The 8,722-nt window shown below is 33.9% G+C and overlaps 1 pseudogene; it reads right to left on the bottom strand.

The window, feature by feature from the left end:
• Nucleotides 1–210: 210 nt before the first annotated feature.
• On the bottom strand, nt 211–1,238 carry LOC144306503 (L-lactate dehydrogenase B chain-like; annotated as a pseudogene).
• Between the last annotated feature and the right edge of the window lie 7,484 nt (nt 1,239–8,722).

Below are 8,722 nucleotides of genomic sequence, written 5' to 3'. Positions count from 1 at the left end.
ATTTTTTTTTCACACTACAATAGTTAATTTTATTTGTTCAAGGCTCATATTGCAAGCATTAAACCAAGCATGGGTCTTGATTCTGTGAGCCTAGATTCACATATTTAGGAAGATAAGAGCAAACTGAAATCCATGTATATGGATGAAAAACTAAAGGCTCACAGTTAATCACATCATGGTTTTAAATTTCTCCAGCCTAGAAGCCAAAAGTCACAGATCTTTTAGGTCTTTCTGGATGTCCCACAAGGTGTCTGCACTTTTCTTGAGCTGGGCAACCTCATCATCCTTCAGCTTCTGGTTGATCACACTGGTTAAGCCCCAAGTGTTCAGGATACATGGAAGACTCAGGAAGACTTCGTTCTCAATACCATACATGCCCTTCAGCATTGTTGACACTGGATGAATCCTGGAGAGATTTTTCAACATGGATTCAATGAGATCAGCCACACTTAATCCAATAACCCATTTGGTATATCCTTTTAGCTTGATGACTTCATAGGCACTTTCAACCACCATCTTTTTTTTTTTTTTTCCAACCACCATCTTATGCACTTCCTTCCAATTTTCACAGCTCTCTGTTCCCATTTCTGGATTCAGTTCCTGAAGAGAAACACCTGCCACATTCACTCCACTCCACACAGCGACACTTGAGTCGCCATGTTCTCCCAAAATCCATCCATGGCAGCTACTGGGATGAATGCCAAGTTTTTCAGCCATAAAACAGCAAAATCTAGCAAAATTCAGATTACACTGTGTGCTTGGATAGTCCACTTAATTTCCGGATAGCATATGTAAGAAAATCCACTGGGTTTGAAACCACAATTAGGATACAATCAGGACTGTACTTGACTATCTGAGGAATAACGAATTTGAAGACATTAACATTCCTTTGCACCAGATTGAGGCAGCACTCTCCCTCCTGCTGGTGGACTCCTGCAGTCACCACCACAATCTTAGAATTAGCAGTCACAGAGTAATCTTTATCTGCCACAATTTTAGGTGTCTGAAGAAATAAGCTCCCATGCTGTAGATCCATCATTTCTCCTTGAGTTTATCTTCTAAAACATTCACAAGGGCAAGTTCATCAGCCAGAGACTTTCCCAGAGTGCTGATGGCATATGCCATACCAACTTGTCCAACACCCACTACGGTGATCTTATTGTTTGGGATTGCTGCCTCTTTTTCTGCAACTGGTGCAATCAGTTTTTCCTTAAGAGTTGGCATTGTGCCCTGAGACAACCGGCGTAAGAGTCGCATGAAGAAGACAATGTTAGCTGCGTGTCTCCTCCCGCACAGGATTTGCCCTTTCTTCATATTTTTAAAGATGTTAGTTGTCTTCCCTTCCAGCAGGTTCTACCTGTTAACTTTATTTATTTATGCATGCATGTATGTATATATATATATATTTATTTATTTATTTGAAGTAGTCTCAAGTAAGATACTGTGATTGAATCTAAGGACTGTGAAATCTGAAGAGTAGGATGAACAATGTGGCATTCATAGGATAGCCTGCTAAAGGGATAAAATGGCAGTAGTATCACTAAAACTGTCTTTTCTTCACAGATTCCAAGCACCAATGTCTTTGGGGCTGAACAGCTCATGTGGATATGTTTAATATCTTGGGGAGAAGAGAGGAGAGCAAGGGAAACATATGGACACTCAAAACTGGGTCCCTCCCATAGAGGCATGCCAGTTTATATTTTTTGAAGAACATAGTGCTAGCCAATCAAACAGCCTCTGTCATCTAAATGCAGCCCATTGGCCTCCAATTTATAGTCTTGGTTTATAGTCACCTGAAATTCATATTGAGTTGCCTGCCTTGAGAATTCATCAGCAACATGACCATAAAAGGAACAAAAAATTATCAAAACACATGATACCTGCTGAATTAGAGGGAGCTGGCTTTTCTCCATAGGCTCCTCTACCCCAGAGGTGACTTTCTAAGGGAAAAAAAAAACTAGTGGGCATCTGGGAGATCTACTGTGTATGAGAGAACTCATGCGGATTCTGTGCTAGCCCATTGAGATCTTTTCTGTGCCTGACACAAGTTCCAGGCACATATAATTCTTGTATTGCTGCCTGTTCATCACCAATTTTCCTACAATATCCACTAAGGACCTACTTCTATCTATATTGAAGTTAGAAATGATAAAGATGTTTTTAAAATTTATTTTTAATTGAAATATAATTGACACATAATGTCACAATCTCAGGCATACAACATAGTGATTGGACAAATCTATACATGATTGTATGCTCACCACAAGTTACCTACCATGTGTTACCATACAAAATTATTATAATACCCCTGACTTTGTTCTCTATATTCTCCCTTTTATCTCTGTGATTTATTCATTCCATTAGTGAAAGCCTGTATCTCCCACTCTCATTCACCCATTTTGCCTGTCCCCCTACTCTAGCAACCATCAGTTTGTTTTCTGTATTTATGGGTCTGCTTCTGGTTTTTTGTTTTTGTTTGTTTTGCTTTTTGGATTTCACATATAAATCATATCATATGGTATTTGTCTTTCTCTGTCTGACTTATTTCACTTGAAATAATACCCTCTAGGTCCATTCACGTTGGAAATGTCAAGATCTCATCCTTCTTTATAGCTGAATAATATTCCTTACATATATACATGTAAAACATAGCATATATTATAGGATTTACAATAAATAAATATGCATACCACAGAAGGTAATTAAGATTTAAAATTCATTACTTAACTGCATATAATTATCAAAATATATTTCTTCCTGCTAGTATGTAGGTAGCAAGACTTGTGCAATCCTTAATAATGGAATCTTAGTATCATAGGCTTTTTGGTTAAAAATTATAAATAAAAAAATTATAAATATAGAGACACCTAGGTGGCTCAGTGGTTGAGTGTCTGTCTTTGGCTCAGGACATGATCCCAGGGTCCTGGGACCAAGTCCTGCAATAGGCTCCCTGATAGGGAGCCTGCTTTTCCCTCTGCTTATGTCTCTGTCTCTCTCCATGTCTCTCATGAATAAATAAATAAAATCTTTAAAAAATTATAAATATGATTTTATAATTTATTAACATATGCCTATTTTAGTGCATTATAGAAGTCCAATTGTATTTTTACAACACGCTTTCTGGATTTTTATATTTTAATTGACAGGTATGTCTTTTTCTTGCCCAAAGGCTCAGTGAAGGAACGAATATGAATTCATTCATATGGATTTGTGTTAGGTTGGTTCTGATTAGAAGGTGCTTGTATCTTAAAATGATGCATAACTTCACCAAATGAAAACACTACTGTTTAGTGTATTAATTTAATTAATCTCAGCCTTGTCTTATTATTTAAGAGAAGACATTTTGTTTTTTAATCTTTAAGATTGCCCAGTAAATTATATTCTCTTAATCTAATATGCTCTTTAGTATTTTTCCAATTGTGAATATCTTTATTTTTAAGTTTTATTTGAAGATATTGTATCTGATACACAAATGGAAAAATAGTGACCAGTATCACTAAGTTTTATAGGTAATACTTATCTTCTTATGCAAAATTTTATAAGCTTAATATTAATTGTTATCTTTATAATTAATACAGTTGATCTAATTATTTGAATTTTATGTGTCTTAGAATAATATAGAAATAGAAAATATTTGATTAAATTTCTTTTAGGGTCATAATAATCTTAGGCTTCTTTTTTTTTTAATTTTTATTTATTTATGATAGTCACACAGAGAGAGAGAAAGAGAGAGAGAGAGAGAGGCAGAGACACAGGCAGAGGGAGAAGCAGGCTCCATGCACCGGGAGCCTGACGTGGGATTCGATCCGGGGTCTCCAAGATCACGCCCTGGGCCAAAGGCAGGCGCTAAACCGCTGCACCACCCAGGGATCCCTTCTTTTTTATTTTATTATATAAGTTATTTTATGAAATTGGTTTTAATTAATAACCAAAATCTTCTCTGAATTATTTAAATCTTTAAATTACTTAAATTATAGTAAAATTAAATTTAAGGCTTTAAACTTGATTTTGGAATTCATCTTCTGCCAAAAAGTTTCCTTCACTGATGCTATTATAATTATACCTCATTCTCTATTTTATCATAATTTTTCAGATGAATAATTGTCAGCTAATGATCTCCTGAGTTAAATTTCATAACCATGACAAGCTTCCAGAAGGTGAATTGTCAAGAAATTTGAGGTTTGACCAAAGTTACAGACACATTGCTTACAAAAGGATACATTGACAAAAAGACCTTGTGCTGTTGCATTTAATAGGAAGAGTACAAACCATTGTTCTAATAACACACAGTGTTTCAACAGAGAAAAAGAAGGCATCATCATCATCATCATCATCATCAACCACTATCACCCCACATCTCTACATAGACAACCGTTTAAAGAACTCAAAACATGAGCTTTACAGTTGAATGACATCCTGAAAAGGTTTCCCCGTCAAAGTCCTTTATTATTTACTAAGACACAAAGGTATTCCAGCCCCATTAGTTAGTAGTCTTTGCTGTCAACATCTTGATGTCATTTTTTTTTTTAAATAGGGAGATTTTCTTCCAAAGTACTTTCAGTCTCTAACTTATCTGTTAGCTGTCAGTAGCACAGTTATTTCTTCCTCTTCCTCGATGTTAAGATTTACTCCCTAAATCAAAAATAAATAATTCTTAGTCACAAGGGACTCGGCATATTTTAGAATGTAAGGAGACAGACAGCACCATAATTAATTTTTAAAAGATATAGCAAATATTCTGACAGGTTAGTTTGAATAAATGAAAGCTTATAAGACAGAAAAACTTATTGTGTTTGAAACTACTAAGTATGAATTCTCAATATTTTCCATTTGCTGTAACTATTTGTCAAATTTTGATAAAGTGAACTTTGCCCTAAAGTAGTTGGTAACTAGAGCATAAGCAAGAAGTCTGCTGTCATAGCTGATGGAAATTTTAATTAGGATGGAGAATAGATGTCTAGGGTTGGGGATAAACTTTCCCTCCAGTAGCAGTCTAAAGAAACAATATTGGATTTCTAAGATTTCACTGTCATTACCATTTTCCAGGGGAAAAGAGTGAAAAACTCAGGGAAGCAAGCATTAAAACATCTGTCCTTCCTATAGCTGATGGAATTCAAAAAGTTCTGGACCAAGAACAATGCAAAATAGATGGTCATTTTTCTGAATTACAAGATTATAGGTCACAATAATCAATAACAGATTAATTTGTTAAATAAAAAATTGAGTACTTTCATAAGCATCTTCAATAATTTTCATGAATTGACAGATAGTGAACTTAGTTTCTAATGCCTTGAAAGAGTCTTCTGGTTTTAGAAATAATAAGTTCTAACATTTGTTCTAGGGCACCATGATAAGTACTTTATATATATTATCTAATTTAACTCTTATATACTGTCTTTTGGAGATGGGGAAATTTAAATCTTGTGTACTCATTTTGGAGAAGCTTAGATTAAATAACAGCTGTTAGTGTTAGAAGTTGGATTCAAATTTAACTCTATTTACTATTTATATCAGAGGGATATTAAAATCAGATACTTACTTCTGATAAATTTAGAGTAACAAGGACCTCCCACCTGAAAAATTTTGCTAACCCACCAAAAGAAAAAAAAACAGATAATATATGTGAAATCTCACATTAGACATAAGGCAGACCAGGACAGTGATTCCTGAGAAGAAAAGGGGGAAAAATGAAGGCAAGTCCTATAATTGCACTGGTGTACTACTTGGGGAGAGTCTTCAGGTCACAACATAGGAAGGGAGCAGAGCCAGTTGTCAGCCTTGGCACTGTCTCAGTTGAAGGGTCCACATTGGGAGTATGAGAAGAAATAGCAGCTAAAGTTAGTAGAGAAGACTAGTAGGTTGAAGAGAGCTGCAGAGAGAAAGAGATGCAGACATCGTACAGGCTTTGTTTCTAGAGTACAACTGCTGTATCCATGCAAAGAACCTATCTGAGGCCAGGGAAAGAATCACCTGAAAAAATTAGTAACAGCAACCTACAGCATTTACACAGGGTGAGTAACAGTACCTGTTCCCACCCAGCCAGAGTGATAAAAACAAAAACAAAAACAAAACTGTAGTTGATAGGACATCTTCAAAATTAGTCCTAGATTAAATGCTGCCTGCATCTCATCTTACAAAGTATAAAGTATGCCTCAAGAGATCAAACTGGTTACAAGTAAAATAATTGCATTCCAAATGAAGTACAAGGTTATTTACAGGAATATAAAATATCCAATACCCAACAAAGTAAAATTTATAATATACAGTTTTCAATAAAAAATTATCAGGCAAGTCAAAAAGCAGCAAAATGTGACTCATAATGAGAAAAATCAATCAGAAACAGACAAAGGAATTATATAGATGATAGAATTAGCAGAGATGGACATTCAAAGTTATAATATACTCATATATTCAAGAAGTCAGAGAAAAGATGCATCATGTTAAGTAGAGCCATAGTTATATGAAAAAAATAACTAAAATAAAACTTCTAGAGATGAGAACTACAATGTCTGACATTAAAAATACACTTAATGGGATGAACAGTAGAGTACTTACTGCAGATGAAATGATTACTGAATTTCCCCATTTCTGTTGAGCAGCTATATTGCATCCAGTTTGAATGTCAACTGGGCATAGAGTTCTGTTGCTATAAATTAAACACTGGAAAATATTTTTTTTTAAAAGAAAAAAAATTTAAAAGGAAGCAGAGACAAAAGCCCCATACATGTGCAGATGATAAGAGATGAGGATAGTGTATTTCTTATAAGGAACAACGCAAGCCAGAAGACAGTATAGTAATACATTGAAACTCCTGAAAGAAGTAAATGATTATTTCAGAGTCCGCTGTCCAATGAAATATTATTCCAAAAAAGAAGATGAAATATTTTCTTTTTCAGGTATGATAAAGCTAAAAGAATTTGTCAGTAAACCCAGACTCTAAGAAATGTTAGTCTTTCGGAGAAGGATTATAATACTAGATGAAAATACAGAGATACATACAAAATACTTGCTTTCATTTTATTTTAAAGATATTTGATTGTTTAAAGCCAAAGTGATAATGTATTAGAGAGTTTACAACATGTAGAAATAAAAGTTTGATAAATATAGCACAAGGGCTGGGAGGGTGTCAAAACAAACTACTGTAAGATTCTTACATTTTATTGAAGGATTATAATATTACTTGAATGTAGACTAGTAAGTTGAAGATGTGTACTATAGACCTGAATCAACCATTAAAAAAAATTAAAAATAAGGTTTATAGTTAGTAAACTAACAAAAAGGATAAAATAGAAACCATTAAGAAGCCAATTAATCCAAAAAAAAGGTAGAAAAAAGAGAACAAAGGACAGATGAATCAAATAAAAAACAACCATCAAGATGATTTATTTAAACTCAAGACTATAAATGATCACAGTGAACATAAGTGGTCTAAACACCATATTAAAAGATGAGAGTGACAATTTGGATTGAAACAAAAAGGCAAGACCCAACCATATATGGTCTACAAGAAACAAAAGGAAAAGGATGGAAAAGATATATCATGGTAGGACTAATCAGAAGACTGAGGTAGCTCTTTTAATCTCATACAAAGTAGATTTCTTTCTTTTTTGTTTTGTTTTTTTTTTTTTTAGATTTGTTTATTTATTTTGCCTGGGGGAGGGGCAGAGGGACAGGCAGAGATAATCTCAAGCCAACTCTCCACTGAGCATGGACCCCAACAAGGGTTCAATCTCACTACCCTGAGATCATACCCTCAGTCAAAACCAAGAGTCAGATGCTCAACTGACTGTGCCACCCAGGGACCCCTCATACAAAGTAGATTTCTGAATACATAATCCAAAATGTTTATGCCCTGAATAACAGAGTAAATCAAGTAAGTGAAGAAAAAACCTATAGAGCAAAAAAGAAGAAATAGAAAAATCCATGATTAGATTAAGAGATTTTAACATCCCTTCTCAATAATTATAGCATAGACCAACAATTAAATGGAAAATTCATGGGGCATAGACTATTTGAACAATACTATCAACCAATTTGATAGTGTAAGAACTTATGTACCACTACACACAACAAGAGCAGAATATCCAATACACTTAGTACATTGATCAAAACAGACCATGTTTTAGAATATAAAACAAGTTTCATTAAATTTAAAAGAATTCAACTCTTATAAAGTATGTTTTATGAAAATAGAATTAAATTGGCAATCAATAACCAAAAGGATTCTAGAAAATTCCTGAAATTTGGAAACTAAATAATATAATTCTACATATTCCATGGGTCAAAGAAAAAATCAAAAGTAAAATTAGGATAAAAATAGAAATGCAACATATCAAATTTTGTGGGCTAAGCCTAAAGAAGTGCTTAGAGAAAAATTTATAGCCATAAATGCCCATTAGAAAATAAGAAAAGTGAAAATCATTGACCTCTGTTTCTGTCTTCAAAGACTAGAAGTACAAACTAAAACAAATATATGCAGATGTAAGGAAATAAAAAACATGTGGGCAGAAATCAATAAAATAAAAAACTAAAAGAGCAAATTAATGAGACCAAAAGCTTCTTTTCTGAGTAGGTAAAAAAACAAAAACAAAAACAAGGAAACAACCCAGACTGATTAGAAAAGAGAGAACACAAATTATCAATATTAGGAGTTAATAGCTGACAGATATAGATGTTACCTATGTTTTTAAAAATGAAAGAATATTATGAAAAGTTTTATGCC

This window comes from Canis aureus, chromosome 37 (assembly GCF_053574225.1).
Source record: "Canis aureus isolate CA01 chromosome 37, VMU_Caureus_v.1.0, whole genome shotgun sequence".
NCBI classification, from domain to species: domain Eukaryota; kingdom Metazoa; phylum Chordata; class Mammalia; order Carnivora; family Canidae; genus Canis; species Canis aureus.
Note: the sequence above shows the minus strand (reverse complement) of the source record. Positions and strands in the feature narration are given on the sequence as shown.